Here is a 17,067-nt window from a genome sequence, read left to right as displayed (position 1 = left end):
TAGTAGCGTACGGTGCTAAACCAAATCTTATTTGTTATCACTGTGTGCGAGTGCAACCAAAATGGGTATGGTAGCGCATAGTGCTAAACTAAATCCTATTTATTATCACTGTGCGTGAGTGCAACCAAAATGGGTATGGTAGCGCACAGTGCTAAACTAAATCCTATTTATTATCACTGTGCGCGAGTGCAACAAAAATGGGTATGGTAGCGCACAGTACCTAACTAAATCCTATTTATTATCGCTGTGCGCGAGTGTAACCAAAATGGGAATAGGCACAGTGTTAAACTAAATCCTATTTATTATCACTGTGCGCGAGTGCAACCAAAATGGGAATAGTAGCGTACAGTGCTAAACTAAATCCTATTTATTATCACAGTGCGCAAGTGCAACCAAAATGGGAATAGTAGCGTACAGTGCTAAACTAAATCCTATTTATTATCACTGTGCGCGAGTGCAACCAAAATGGGTATGGTAGCGTACAGTGGTAAACTAAATCCTATTTATTATCACTGTGCGCGAGTGCACCCAAAATGGGTATGGTAGCGCACAGTGCTAAACTAAATCATATTTATTATCACTGTGCGCGAGTGCAACCAAAATAAGAATAGTAGCACAGTGCTAAACTAAATCCTATTTATTATCACTGTGCGCGAGTACCACAAAAATGAGAATAGTAGCACAGTGCTAAACTAAATCCTATTTATTATCACTGTGCGCGAGTGCAACAAAAATGGGTATGGTAGCGAATAGTGCTAAACTAAATCCTATTTATTATCACTGTGCGCGAGTGCACCCAAAATGGGTATGATAGCGCACAGTGCTAAACTAAATCGTATTTATTATCACTGTGCGCGAGTGCAACAAAATTGGGTATGGTAGCGCCCAGTACCTAACTAAATCGTATTTATTATCACTGTGCGCGAGTGCAACAAAAATGGGTATGGTAGCGCACAGTGCTAAACTAAATCCTATTTATTATCACTGTGCGCGAGTGCAACCAAAATGGGTATGGTAGCGCACAGTGCTAAACTAAATCCTATTTATTATCACTGTGCGCGAGTGCAACCAAAATGGGTATGGTAGCGCACAGTGGTAAACTAAATCATATTTATTATCACTGTGCGCGACTGCAACCAAAATGGGTATGGTAGCGCACAGTGGTAAACTAAATTATATTTATTATCACTGTGCGCGAGTGCAACCAAAATGGGTATGGTAGTGCACAGTGGTAAACTAAATCATATTTATTATCACTGTGCGCGAGTGCAACCAAAATGGGTATGGTAGCGCACAGTGCAAAACTAAATCCTATTTATTATCACTGTGCGCGACTGCAACCAAAATGGGTATGGTAGCGCACAGTGCTAAACTAAATTATATTTATTATCACTGTGCGCGAGTGCAACCAAAATGGGTATGGTAGTGCACAGTGCTAAACTAAATCGTATTTATTATCACTGTGCGGGAGTGCAACCAAAATGGGTATGGTAGCGCACAGTGCTAAACTAAATCATATTTATTATCACTGTGCGCGAATGCAACCAAAATGGGTATGGTAGCGCACAGTGGTAAACTAAATAATATTTATTATCACTGTGCGCGAGTGCACCCAAAATGAGTATGGTAGCGCACAGTGCTAAACTAAATCGTATTTATTATCACTGTGCGCGAGTGCAACCAAAATGGGTATGGTAGCGCACAGTGGTAAACTAAATCATATTTATTATCACTGTGCGCGACTGCAACCAAAATGGGTATGGTAGCGCACAGTGGTAAACTAAATTATATTTATTATCACTGTGCGCGAGTGCAACCAAAATGGGTATGGTAGTGCACAGTGGTAAACTAAATCATATTTATTATCACTGTGCGCGAGTGCAACCAAAATGGGTATGGTAGCGCACAGTGCAAAACTAAATCCTATTTATTATCACTGTGCGCGACTGCAACCAAAATGGGTATGGTAGCGCACAGTGCTAAACTAAATTATATTTATTATCACTGTGCGCGAGTGCAACCAAAATGGGTATGGTAGTGCACAGTGGTAAACTAAATCATATTTATTATCACTGTGCGCGAGTGCAACCAAAATGGGTATGGTAGCGCACAGTGCAAAACTAAATCCTATTTATTATCACTGTGCGCGAGTGCAACCAAAATGGGTATGGTAGCACAGTGCTAAACTAAATCCTATGTATTATCACTGTGTGCGAGTGCAACCAAAATGGGTATGGTAGCGTACAGTGCTAAACTAAATCCTATTTATTATCACTGTGCGCGAGTGCACACAAAATGGGTATTGTAGCGTACAGTGGTAAACTAAATCATATTTATTATCACTGTGCGCGAGTGCAACCAAAATGGGTATGGTAGCGCACAGTGTTAAACTAAATCATATTTATTATCACTGTGCGCGAGTGCAACCAAAATGGGTATGGTAGCGAACAGTGCTAAACTAAATCCTATTTATTATCACTGTGCGTGAGTGCAACTAAAATGGGTATGATAGCGCACAGTGTTAAACTAAATCCTATTTATTATCACTGTGCGCGAGTGCAACCAAAATGGGTATGATAGCGCATAGTGCAAAACTAAATCCTATTTATTATCACTGTGCGCGAGTGCAACCAAAATGGGTATGGTAGCGCACAGTACCTAACTAAATCCTATTTATTATCACTGTGCGCGAGTGCAACCAAAATGGGAATAGTAGCGTACAGTGGTCAACTAAATCCTATTTATTATCACTGTGCGCGAGTGCAACCAAAATGGGTATGGTAGCGCACAGTGCTAAACTAAATCCTATTTATTATCACTGTGCGCGAGTGCAACCAAAATGGGTATGGTAGCGCACAGTGCTAAACTAAATCCTATTTATTATCACTGTGCGCGAGTGCAACCAAAATGGGTATGGTAGCGCACAGTGCTAAACTAAATCCTATTTATTATCACTGTGCGCGAGTGCACCCAAAATGGGTATGGTAGCGCACAGTGCTAAACTAAATCCTATTTATTATCACTGTGCGCGAGTGCAACCAAAATGGGTATGATAGCGCACAGTGTTAAACTAAATCATATTTATTATCACTGTGCGCGAGTGCAACCAAAATGGGTATGGTAGCGAACAGTGCTAAACTAAATCCTATTTATTATCACTGTGCGTGAGTGCAACTAAAATGGGTATGATAGCGCACAGTGTTAAACTAAATCATATTTATTATCACTGTGCGCGAGTGCAAGCAAAATGGAAATAGTAGCGCACAGTGCTAAACTAAATCCTATGTATTATCACTGTGCGCGAGTGCAACCAAAATGAGAATAGTAGCGCACAGTGCTAAACTAAATCCTATGTATTATCACTGTGCGCGAGTGCACCCAAAATGAGTATGGTAGCGCACAGTGCTAAACTAAATCGTATTTATTATCACTGTGCGCGAGTGCAACCAAAATGGGTATGGTAGCGCACAGTGCTAAACTAAATCATATTTATTATCACTGTGCGCGAGTGCAACCAAAATGGGTATGGTAGCGCACAGTGGTAAACTAAATAATATTTATTATCACTGTGCGCGAGTGCACCCAAAATGAGGATGGTAGCGCACAGTGCTAAACTAAATCGTATTTATTATCACTGTGCGCGAGTGCAACCAAAATGGGTATGGTAGCGCACAGTGCTAAACTAAATCATATTTATTATCACTGTGCGCGAGTGCACCCAAAATGGGTATTGTTGCGCACAGTGCTAAACTAAATCCTATTTATTATTACTGTGCGCGAGTGTAACCAAAATGGGAATAGTAGCACAGTGTTAAACTAAATCCTATTTATTATCACTGTGCGCGAGTGCAACTAAAATGGGAATAGTAGCGTACAGTGCTAAACTAAATCTTATTTGTTATCACTGTGCGCGAGTGCAACCAAAATGGGTATGGTAGCGCATAGTGCTAAACTAAATCCTATTTATTATCACTGTGCGTGAGTGCAACCAAAATGGGTATGGTAGCGCACAGTGCTAAACTAAATCCTATTTATTATCACTGTGCGCGAGTGCAACAAAAATGGGTATGGTAGCGCACAGTACCTAACTAAATCCTATTTATTATCGCATTGCGCGAGTGTAACCAAAATGGGAATAGTAGCACAGTGTTAAACTAAATCCTATTTATTATCACTGTGCGCGAGTGCAACCAAAATGGGAATAGTAGCGTACAGTGCTAAACTAAATCTTATTTATTATCACTGTGCGCGAGTGCAACCAAAATGGGAATAGTAGCGTACAGTGCTAAACTAAATCCTATTTATTATCACTGTGCGCGAGTGCAACCAAAATGGGTATGGTAGCGTACAGTGGTAAACTAAATCCTATTTATTATCACTGTGCGCGAGTGCACCCAAAATGGGTATGGTAGCGCACAGTGCTAAACTAAATCATATTTATTATCACTGTGCGCGAGTGCAACCAAAATGGGTATGGTAGCGCACAGTGCTAAACTAAATCCTATTTATTATCACTGTGCGCGAGTGCAACCAAAATGGGTATGGTAGCGCACAGTGCTAAACTAAATCCTATTTATTATCACTGTGCTCGAGTGCACCCAAAATAGGTATGGTAGCGCACAGTGCTAAACTAAATCCTATTTATTATCACTGTGCGCGAGTGCAACCAAAATGGGAATAGTAGCGTACAGTGCTAAACTAAATCATATTTATTATCACTGTGCGCGAATGCAACCAAAATGGGTATGGTAGCGCACAGTGCTAAACTAAATCATATTTATTATCACTGTGCGCGAGTGCAACCAAAATGGGAATAGTAGCGTACAGTGCTAAACTAAATCATATTTATTATCACTGTGCGCGAATGCAACCAAAATGGGTATGGTAGCGCACAGTGCTAAACTAAATCATATTTATTATCACTGTGCGCGAGTGCACCCAAAATGGGTATGGTTGCGCACAGTGCTAAACTAAATCCTATTTATTATCACTGTGCGCGAGTACAACCAAAATGGGTATGGTAGCGCACAGTGCAAAACTAAATCCTATTTATTATCACTGTGCGCGAGTGCAACCAAAATGGGTATGGTAGCGCACAGTACCTAACTAAATCCTATTTATTATCACTGTGCGCGAGTGCAACCAAAATGGGAATAGTAGCGTACAGTGGTAAACTAAATCCTATTTATTATCACTGTGCGCGAGTGCAACCAAAATGGGTATGGTAGCGCACAGTGCTAAACTAAATCCTATTTATTATCACTGTGCGCGAGTGCACCCAAAATGGGTATTGTAGCGTACAGTGGTAAACTAAATCCTATTTATTATCACTGTGCGCGAGTGCAACCAAAATGGGTATGGTAGCGCACAGTGCTAAACTAAATCATATTTATTATCACTGTGCGCGAGTGCAACCAAAATGGGTATGGTAGCGCACAGTGCTAAACTAAATCATATTTATTATCACGGTGCGCGAGTGCACCCAAAATGGGTATGGTAGCGCACAGTGCTAAACTAAATCATATTTATTATCACTGTGCGCGAGTGCAACAAAAATGGGTATGGTAGCGCACAGTACCTAACTAAATCCTATTTATTATCACTGTGCGCGAGTGCAACCAAAATGGGTATGGTAGCGCACAGTGCTAAACTAAATCCTATTTATTATCACTGTGCGCGAGTGCAACCAAAATGGGTATGGTAGCGCACAGTGGTAAACTGAATCATATTTATTATCACTGTGCGCGAGGGCAACCAAAATAGGTATGGTAGCGCACAGTGGTAAACTAAATCCTATTTATTATCACTGTGCGCGAGTGCATCCAAAATGGGTATGGTAGCGCACAGTGCTAAACTAAATCATATTTATTATCACTGTGCGCGAGTGCAACCAAAATGGGTATGGTAGCGCACAGTGCTAAACTAAATCCTATTTACTATCACTGTGCGCGAGTGCAACCAAAATTGGTATGGTAGCGCACAGTGCTAAACTAAATCCTATTTATTATCACTGTGCTCGAGTGCACCCAAAATAGGTATGGTAGCGCACAGTGCTAAACTAAATCCTATTTATTATCACTGTGCGCGAGTGCAACCAAAATGGGAATAGTAGCGTACAGTGCTAAACTAAATCATATTTATTATCACTGTGCACGAATGCAACCAAAATGGGTATGGTAGCGCACAGTGCTAAACTAAATCATATTTATTATCACTGTGCGCGAGTGCACCCAAAATGGGTATGGTTGCGCACAGTGCTAAACTAAATCCTATTTATTATCACTGTGCGCGAGTACAACCAAAATGGGTATGGTAGCGCACAGTGCAAAACTAAATCCTATTTATTATCACTGTGCGCGAGTGCAACCAAAATGGGTATGGTAGCGCACAGTACCTAACTAAATCCTATTTATTATCACTGTGCGCGAGTGCAACCAAAATGGGAATAGTAGCGTACAGTGGTAAACTAAATCCTATTTATTATCACTGTGCGCGAGTGCAACCAAAATGGGTATGGTAGCGCACAGTGCTAAACTAAATCCTATTTATTATCACTGTGCGCGAGTGCAACCAAAATGGGTATGGTAGCGCACAGTGCTAAACTAAATCCTATTTATTATCACTGTGCGCGAGTGCAACCAAAATGGGTATGGTAGCGCACAGTGCTAAACTAAATCCTATTTATTATCACTGTGCTCGAGTGCACCCAAAATAGGTATGGTAGCGCACAGTGCTAAACTAAATCCTATTTATTATCACTGTGCGCGAGTGCAACCAAAATGGGTATGATAGCGCACAGTGTTAAACTAAATCTTATTTATTATCACTGTGCGCGAGTGCAACCAAAATGGGTATGGTAGCGCACAGTGCTAAACTAAATCCTATTCATTATCACTGTGCGCGAGTGCAACCAAAATGGGTATGATAGCGCACAGTGTTAAACTAAATCATATTTATTATCACTGTGCGCGAGTGCAAGCAAAATGGAAATAGTAGCGCACAGTGCTAAACTAAATCCTATGTATTATCACTGTGCGCGATTGCAACCAAAATAAGAATAGTAGCGCACAGTGCTAAACTAAATCCTATGTATTATCACTGTGCGCGAGTGCACCCAAAATGGGTATGGTAGCGCACAGTGCTAAACTAAATCGTATTTATTATCACTGTGCGCGAGTGCAACCAAAATGGGTATGGTAGCGCACAGTGCTAAACTAAATCATATTTATTATCACTGTGCGCGAGTGCAACCAAAATGGGTATGGTAGCGCACAGTGGTAAACTAAATAATATTTATTATCACTGTGCGCGAGTGCACCCAAAATGAGGATGGTAGCGCACAGTGCTAAACTAAATCGTATTTATTATCACTGTGCGCGAGTGCAACCAAAATGGGTATGGTAGCGCACAGTGGTAAACTAAATCATATTTATTATCACTGTGCGCGACTGCAACCAAAATGGGTATGGTAGCGCACAGTAGTAAACTAAATCATATTTATTATCACTGTGCGCGAGTGCACCCAAATGGGTATGGTTGCGCACAGTGCTAAACTAAATCCTATTTATTATTACTGTGCGCGAGTGCAACCAAAATGGGTATGGTAGCGCACAGTGCAAAACTAAATCCTATTTATTATCACTGTGCGCGAGTGCAACCAAAATGGGTATGGTAGCGCACAGTACCTAACTAAATCCTATTTATTATCACTGTGCGCGAGTGCAACCAAAATGGGAATAGTAGCGTACAGTGGTAAACTAAATCCTATTTATTATCACTGTGCGCGAGTGCAACCAAAATGGGTATGGTAGCGCACAGTGCTAAACTAAATCCTATTTATTATCACTGTGCGCGAGTGCAACCAAAATGGGTATGGTAGCGCACAGTGCTAAACTAAATCCTATTTATTATCACTGTGCGCGAGTGCAACCAAAATGGGTATGGTAGCGCACAGTGCTAAACTAAATCCTATTTATTATCACTGTGCGCGAGTGCACCCAAAATAGGTATGGTAGCGCACAGTGCTAAACTAAATCCTATTTATTATCACTGTGCGCGAGTGCAAGCAAAATGGGTATGATAGCGCACAGTGTTAAACTAAATCATATTTATTATCACTGTGCGCGAGTGCAAGCAAAATGGAAATAGTAGCGCACAGTGCTAAACTAAATCCTATGTATTATCACTGTGCGCGAGTGCAACCAAAATGAGAATAGTAGCGCACAGTGCTAAACTAAATCGTATTTATTATCACTGTGCGCGAGTGCAACCAAAATGGGTATGGTAGCGCACAGTGCTAAACTAAATCATATTTATTATCACTGTGCGCGAGTGCAACCAAAATGGGTATGGTAGCGCACAGTGGTAAACTAAATAATATTTATTATCACTGTGCGCGAGTGCACCCAAAATGAGGATGGTAGCGCACAGTGCTAAACTAAATCGTATTTATTATCACTGTGCGCGAGTGCAACCAAAATGGGTATGGTAGCGCACAGTGGTAAACTAAATCATATTTATTATCACTGTGCGCGACTGCAACCAAAATGGGTATGGTAGCGCACAGTGGTAAACTAAATTATATTTATTATCACTGTGCGCGAGTGCAACCAAAATGGGTATGGTAGTGCACAGTAGTAAACTAAATCATATTTATTATCACTGTGCGCGAGTGCAACCAAAATGGGTATGGTAGCGCACAGTGCAAAACTAAATCCTATTTATTATCACTGTGCGCGAGTGCAACCAAAATGGGTATGGTAGCACAGTGCTAAACTAAATCCTATGTATTATCACTGTGTGCGAGTGCAACCAAAATCGGTATGGTAGCGTACAGTGCTAAACTAAATCTTATTTATTATCACTGTGCGCGAGTGCACCCAAAATGGGTATTGTAGCGTACAGTGGTAAACTAAATCATATTTATTATCACTGGGCGCGAGTGCAACCAAAATGGGTATGGTAGCGCACAGTGCTAAACTAAATCATATTTATTATCACTGTGCGCGAGTGCAACCAAAATGGGTATGGTAGCGCACAGTGGTAAACTAAATCATATTTATTATCACTATGCGCGAGTGCAACCAAAATGGGTATGGTAGCGCACAGTGGTAAACTAAATCATATTTATTATCACTGTGCGCGAGTGTAACCAAAATGGGAATAGTAGCACAGTGTTAAACTAAATCCTATTTATTATCACTGTGCGCGAGTGCAACCAAAATGGGAATAGTAGCGTACAGTGCTAAACTAAATCTTATTTGTTATCACTGTGCGCGAGTGCAACCAAAATGGGTATGGTAGCGCATAGTGCTAAACTAAATCCTATTTATTATCACTGTGCGTAAGTGCAACCAAAATGGGTATGGTAGCGCACAGTGCTAAACTAAATCCTATTTATTATCACTGTGCGCGAGTGCAACAAAAATGGGTATGGTAGCGCACAGTACCTAACTAAATCCTATTTATTATCGCTGTGCGCGAGTGTAACCAAAATGGGAATAGTAGCACAGTGTTAAACTAAATCCTATTTATTATCACTGTGCGCGAGTGCAACCAAAATGGGAATAGTAGCGTACAGTGCTAAACTAAATCTTATTTATTATCACTGTGCGCGAGTGCAACCAAAATGGGAATAGTAGCGTACAGTGCTAAACTAAATCCTATTTATTATCACTGTGCGCGAGTGCAACCAAAATGGGTATGGTAGCGTACAGTGGTAAACTAAATCCTATTTATTATCACTGTGCGCGAGTGCACCCAAAATGGGTATGGTAGCGCACAGTGCTAAACTAAATCATATTTATTATCACTGTGCGCGAGTGCAACCAAAATGAGAATAGTAGCACAGTGCTAAACTAAATCCTATTTATTATCACTGTGCGCGAGTGCCACAAAAATGGGTATGGTAGCGCACAGTACCTAACTAAATCCTATTTATTATCACTGTGCGCGAGTGTAACCAAAATGGGAATAGTAGCACAGTGTTAAACTAAATCATATTTATTATCACTGTGCCCGAGTGCAACCAAAATAGGTATGGTAGCGCACAGTGGTAAACTAAATCCTATTTATTATCACTGTGCGCGAGTGCAAACAAAATGGGTATGGTAGAGCACAGTGCTAAACTAAATCCTATTTATTATCACTGTGCGCGAGTGCAACCAAAATGGGTATGGTAGCGTACAGTGCTAAACTAAATGCTATTTATTATCACTGTTCGCGGTGCAACCAAAATGGGTATGGTAGCGCACAGTGCTAAACTAAATCATATTTATTATCACTGTGCGCGAGTGCAACCAAAATTGGTATTTTAGCGCACAGTGCTAAACTAAATCATATTTATTATCACTGTGCGCGAGTGCAACCAAAATAGGTATGACAGCGCACAGTGGTAAACTAAATCCTATTTATTATCACTGTGCGCGAGTGCAATCAAAATGGGTATGGTAGCGCACAGTGCTAAATTAAATCATATTTATTATCACTGTGCGCGAGTGCAACCAAAATAGGTATCGTAGCGCACAGTGCTAAACTAAATCCTATTTATTATCACTGTGCGCGAGTGCAACCAAAATGGGAATAGTAGCGTACAGTGGTAAACTAAATCCTATTTATTATCACTGTGCGCGAGTGCAACCAAAATGGGTATGGTAGCGCACAGTGCTAAACTAAATCCTATTTATTATCACTGTGCGCGAGTGCAACCAAAATGGGTATGGTAGCGCACAGTGCTAAACTAAATCCTATTTATTATCACTGTGCGCGAGTGCAACCAAAATGGGTATGGTAGCGCACAGTGCTAAACTAAATCCTATTTATTATCACTGTGCGCGAGTGCACCCAAAATAGGTATGGTAGCGCACAGTGCTAAACTAAATCCTATTTATTATCACTGTGCGCGAGTGCAACCAAAATGGGTATGATAGCGCACAGTGTTAAACTAAATCATATTTATTATCACTGTGCGCGAGTGCAACCAAAATGGGTATGGTAGCGCACAGTGCTAAACTAAATCCTATTCATTATCACTGTGCGCGAGTGCAAGCAAAATGGGTATGATAGCGCACAGTGTTAAACTAAATCATATTTATTATCACTGTGCGCGAGTGCAAGCAAAATGGAAATAGTAGCGCACAGTGCTTAACTAAATCCTATGTATTATCACTGTGCGCGAGTGCAACCAAAATGAGAATAGTAGCGCACAGTGCTAAACTAAATCGTATTTATTATCACTGTGCGCGAGTGCAACCAAAATGGGTATGGTAGCGCACAGTGCTAAACTAAATCATATTTATTATCACTGTGCGCGAGTGCAACCAAAATGGGTATGGTAGCGCACAGTGGTAAACTAAATAATATTTATTATCACTGTGCGCGAGTGCACCCAAAATGAGGATGGTAGCGCACAGTGCTAAACTAAATCGTATTTATTATCACTGTGCGCGAGTGCAACCAAAATGGGTATGGTAGCGCACAGTGGTAAACTAAATCATATTTATTATCACTGTGCGCGACTGCAACCAAAATGGGTATGGTAGCGCACAGTGGTAAACTAAATTATATTTATTATCACTGTGCGCGAGTGCAACCAAAATGGGTATGGTAGTGCACAGTGGTAAACTAAATCATATTTATTATCACTGTGCGCGAGTGCAACCAAAATGGGTATGGTAGCGCACAGTGCAAAACTAAATCCTATTTATTATCACTGTGCGCGAGTGCAACCAAAATGGGTATGGTAGCACAGTGCTAAACTAAATCCTATTTATTATCACTGTGTGCGAGTGCAACCAAAATCGGTATGGTAGCGTACAGTGCTAAACTAAATCTTATTTATTATCACTGTGCGCGAGTGCACCCAAAATGGGTATTGTAGCGTACAGTGGTAAACTAAATCATATTTATTATCACTGGGCGCGAGTGCAACCAAAATGGGTATGGTAGCGCACAGTGCTAAACAAAATCATATTTATTATCACTGTGCGCGAGTGCAACCAAAATGGGTATGGTAGCGCACAGTGGTAAACTAAATCATATTTATTATCACTGTGCGCGAGTGCAACCAAAATGGGTATGGTAGCGCACAGTGGTAAACTAAATCATATTTATTATCACTGTGCGCGAGTGTAACCAAAATGGGAATAGTAGCACAGTGTTAAACTAAATCCTATTTATTATCACTGTGCGCGAGTGCAACCAAAATGGGAATAGTAGCGTACAGTGCTAAACTAAATCTTATTTGTTATCACTGTGCGCGAGTGCAACCAAAATGGGTATGGTAGCGCATAGTGCTAAACTAAATCCTATTTATTATCACTGTGCGTAAGTGCAACCAAAATGGGTATGGTAGCGCACAGTGCTAAACTAAATCCTATTTATTATCACTGTGCGCGAGTGCAACAAAAATGGGTATGGTAGCGCACAGTACCTAACTAAATCCTATTTATTATCGCTGTGCGCGAGTGTAACCAAAATGGGAATAGTAGCACAGTGTTAAACTAAATCCTATTTATTATCACTGTGCGCGAGTGCAACCAAAATGGGAATAGTAGCGTACAGTGCTAAACTAAATCTTATTTATTATCACTGTGCGCGAGTGCAACCAAAATGGGAATAGTAGCGTACAGTGCTAAACTAAATCCTATTTATTATCACTGTGCGCGAGTGCAACCAAAATGGGTATGGTAGCGTACAGTGGTAAACTAAATCCTATTTATTATCACTGTGCGCGAGTGCACCCAAAATGGGTATGGTAGCGCACAGTGCTAAACTAAATCATATTTATTATCACTGTGCGCGAGTGCAACCAAAATGAGAATAGTAGCACAGTGCTAAACTAAATCCTATTTATTATCACTGTGCGCGAGTGCCACAAAAATGGGTATGGTAGCGCACAGTACCTAACTAAATCCTATTTATTATCACTGTGCGCGAGTGTAACCAAAATGGGAATAGTAGCACAGTGTTAAACTAAATCATATTTATTATCACTGTGCCCGAGTGCAACCAAAATAGGTATGGTAGCGCACAGTGGTAAACTAAATCCTATTTATTATCACTGTGCGCGAGTGCAAACAAAATGGGTATGGTAGCGCACAGTGCTAAACTAAATCCTATTTATTATCACTGTGCGCGAGTGCAGTCAAAATGGGTATGGTAGCGTACAGTGCTAAACTAAATGCTATTTATTATCACTGTTCGCGGTGCAACCAAAATGGGTATGGTAGCGCACAGTGCTAAACTAAATCATATTTATTATCACTGTGCGCGAGTGCAACCAAAATTGGTATTTTAGCGCACAGTGCTAAACTAAATCATATTTATTATCACTGTGCGCGAGTGCAACCAAAATAGGTATGACAGCGCACAGTGGTAAACTAAATCCTATTTATTATCACTGTGCGCGAGTGCAATCAAAATGGGTATGGTAGCGCACAGTGCTAAATTAAATCATATTTATTATCACTGTGCGCGAGTGCAACCAAAATAGGTATCGTAGCGCACAGTGCTAAACTAAATCCTATTTATTATCACTGTGCGCGAGTGCAACTAAAATGGGTATGGTAGCGCACAGTGCTAAACTAAATCATATTTATTATCACTGTGCGCGAGTGCAACCAAAATGGGTATGGTAGAGCACAGTGCTAAACTAAATCATATTTATTATCACTGTGCGCGAGTGCAACCAAAATGGGTATGATAGCGCACAGTGGTAAACTATATCATATTTATTATCACTGTGCGCGAGTGCAACCAAAATGGGTATGGTAGCGCACAGTGCTAAACTAAATCCTATTTATTATCACTGTGCGCGAGTGCAACCAAAATGGGTATGGTAGCGCACAGTGGTAAACTAAATCATATTTATTATCACTGTGCGCGAGGGCAACCAAAATAGGTATGGTAGCGCACAGTGGTAAACTAAATCCTATTTATTATCACTGTGCGCGAGTGCAACCAAAATGGGTATGGTAGCGCACAGTGCTAAACTAAATCCTATTTATTATCACTGTGCGCGAGTGCAACCAAAATGGATTTGATAGCGCACAGTGCAAAACTAAATCCTATTTATTATCACTGTGCGCGGTGCAACCAAAATGGGTATGATAGCACACAGTGCTAAACTAAATTCTATTTATTATCACTGTGCGCGAGTGCAACCAAAATGGGTATGGTAGCGCACAGTGCTAAACTAAATCATATTTATTATCACTGTGCGCGAGTGCAACCAAAATAGGTATGGCAGCGCACAGTGGTAAACTAAATCCTATTTATTATCACTGTGCGCGAGTGCAATTAAAATGGGTATGATAGCGCACAGTGCTAAACTAAATCCTATTTATTATCACTGTGCGAGTTCAACCAAGATGGGTATGGTAGCGCACAGTGCTAAACTAAATCATATTTATTATCACTGTGCACTAGTGCAACAAAAATGGGTATGGTAGCGCACAGTACTTAACTAAATCCTATTTATTATCACTGTGCGTGAGTGTAACAAAAATGTGATTAGTAGCACAGTGTTAAACTAAATCCTATTTATTATCACTGTGCGCGAGTGCAACCAAAATGAGAAAAGTAGCGCACAGTGCTAAACTAAATCCTATTTATTATCACTGTGCGCGAGTGCAACCAAAATGGGAATAGTAGCGCACAGTGCTAAACTAAATCTTATTTATTATCACTGTGCGCGAGTGCAACCAAAATGGGTATGGTAGCGCATAGTGCTAAACTAAATCCTATTTATTATCACTGTGCGCGAGTGCAACCAAAATGGGTATGATAGGATAGCGCACAGTGCTAAACTAAAACCTATTTATTATCACTGTGCTCGAGTGCAACCAAAATGGGTATGGTATCGCACAGTGCTAAACTATCAGTAACGGAATGCATCTAACCCATTCAGGCTTAGTTATTTATCTGGGTAAGCGATTCATGAGCAAATCTTTAACTTACCTCCGCCAAGGAGGTTATGTTTTCACCCCTGTATGTTTGTGTGTTTGTGTGTGTGTTTGTGTGTTTGTGTGTCTGTGAACAGCCTGGAGGCCACAGTTCTTATCCGATTCTCACCAAATTTGGCAACAATGATCTATGTCCCAAAAGCTCGGACGTTATTCGAATTTGAGGGGAAAAGGTCATAGGTCAAGGTCACAACTAACAAAAAACTATTTTACTGCCTAGAGACCACAGTTTTTATCCGATTCTCACCAAACTTAGCAAACAATGATCAATGACACATCATATAATTGTGGTTAAATTTTGAAGGGTCAGGGTCAAAGATCAAGGTCCACAAAAAACAAAACAAAAAGAAACCTAAGTGGGGCTTGAACCAGCGATCTCAACTGTGAGAGGCTGGATACATAACCATTACACCACACTGTCATCCACAACTTTGTAGTGTGCAGTTAACATATTTAGACTTAGAACTAAAAAATATTCAGGGGGCATTTTATGTAGGGGAATTTTACAGTAGGCGGAGGTTTGTACTCTCGGAGTACCCTCTAGTTATTATTATTATTAGTTCAGTTTGACGAGTTACTTTTAATTATTTTTGTAGGCCTACAAAAGAAGTTTAAAGGATTTGCTTTTCATGCTTGGTAAAGAAACTCGACAATCCGCACGTACTAATATTAAGCGCTATCGTTGATGAAGTTATTCTTGCACAATGCAAATATATTTGTAATGTGCCGGAAAAAATTAATGATTCGTCTTCATTTTTTATTTGTGATAAGATATAAAATTGTATAAAAAAACACAACTAGTATGTAAAAATCAATCCTTGAATTTATTCAAGCATTTGACAAAATATGAGACATAAATATTGTTGATAATATAACTATAAATAATTCTTGTTTTAAAATGTAATATAACATTCAATTGTTCAAGTAATATTGGCTGGTAAAAAATAGTTCATTTTAGCTGTACTTGATTAGTGTTTATAGCATAAAAACGCTGAGAGGAACCTGCGGCGTGAAGTAGTGGGAAGACTTTCTGCAACACTGCCATTACTGGCATCATTTGCACTGTTATCTGTATGCTCGGACACTGTGGCTGTTTCATGGCGTCTGGTGTTCCGGAAGCGTTGTCGAAGTTCACGGAAGAGACGTCGGAAAAATCCTGTTTGTGGTGGTACATTATCTGCAGATTCCTGGTTATCAGTTGCCTTGTCAATGTGGTCTTCTGCATCCTTGTTTTCCATGACGGTACTTTCCAAAAGTAACGACATTGACGCTGTATGCGATGATGTTAGGGACGTATACTCCTTGACATAATTTGGGTCAATCGTAGTAGAGTCATCGACGAACGCAGTCTTTACAAGAAAACAAAAGAAATGGTTAAGTTATCTTAATCGCCATAATTACTAGTTTTCTAATTCTGGTTGGAAGGAACAGACTGATCATTTAGTTATTTCAATGCACTCTAATTATTTCTAATAGGTCTAAATAATTATATTTAAACTGTACAGTGGTAGGTAACCTAGAATCATGCTGTACCTGCATAGGGTTCTGGGTCATCATAGATGTACCAGCTCTTGTTTCGGTGTTGGCAAGTTTAGTTTTAGGAAGAGACAAGGTGTACACACATCTGGTTCTTGGAATCTTGCTTGGCTTTTTCTTTGACCTTAGGGCGACTGCAGATGTTTTCTTATGATGCAGAGCACGCTTAACCTTTGACCTGACTACCAAATTGACACCGTCTCCATGTGCCTGTACCTTTCCACGAAGTCTAAGTACTGTTTTTAGTTCTTGAATAACAGGCCAAAATGGGTCGCTGACTGTGTTCTTTATGGTTCGAACGGCATTTTCGTTGGTGATGATATTAACGCTGTATGCGATGATATCAGAGACATACTCCTTCACGGCAATAATACTGAACTCATTCATATTGTGATCAGTCTTTAAAAATACACACAAATGAAAATAAAATTAGAATGAAATGCGCATTGGGCTTCTAACGAAAATTATTTACGATGGTATTCTCTTCCCGTGTGTTTGAATGTTTTGTTATAGTATAGGCCTACTTCTTCTAATTAAAAACATATAACATAGGCCCTACCTTTGCATT

Source organism: Antedon bifida, chromosome 2 (genome assembly GCF_963402885.1).
Source record: "Antedon bifida chromosome 2, ecAntBifi1.1, whole genome shotgun sequence".
In the NCBI taxonomy this organism is placed as follows: Eukaryota; Metazoa; Echinodermata; class Crinoidea; order Comatulida; family Antedonidae; genus Antedon; species Antedon bifida.
Note: the sequence above shows the minus strand (reverse complement) of the source record.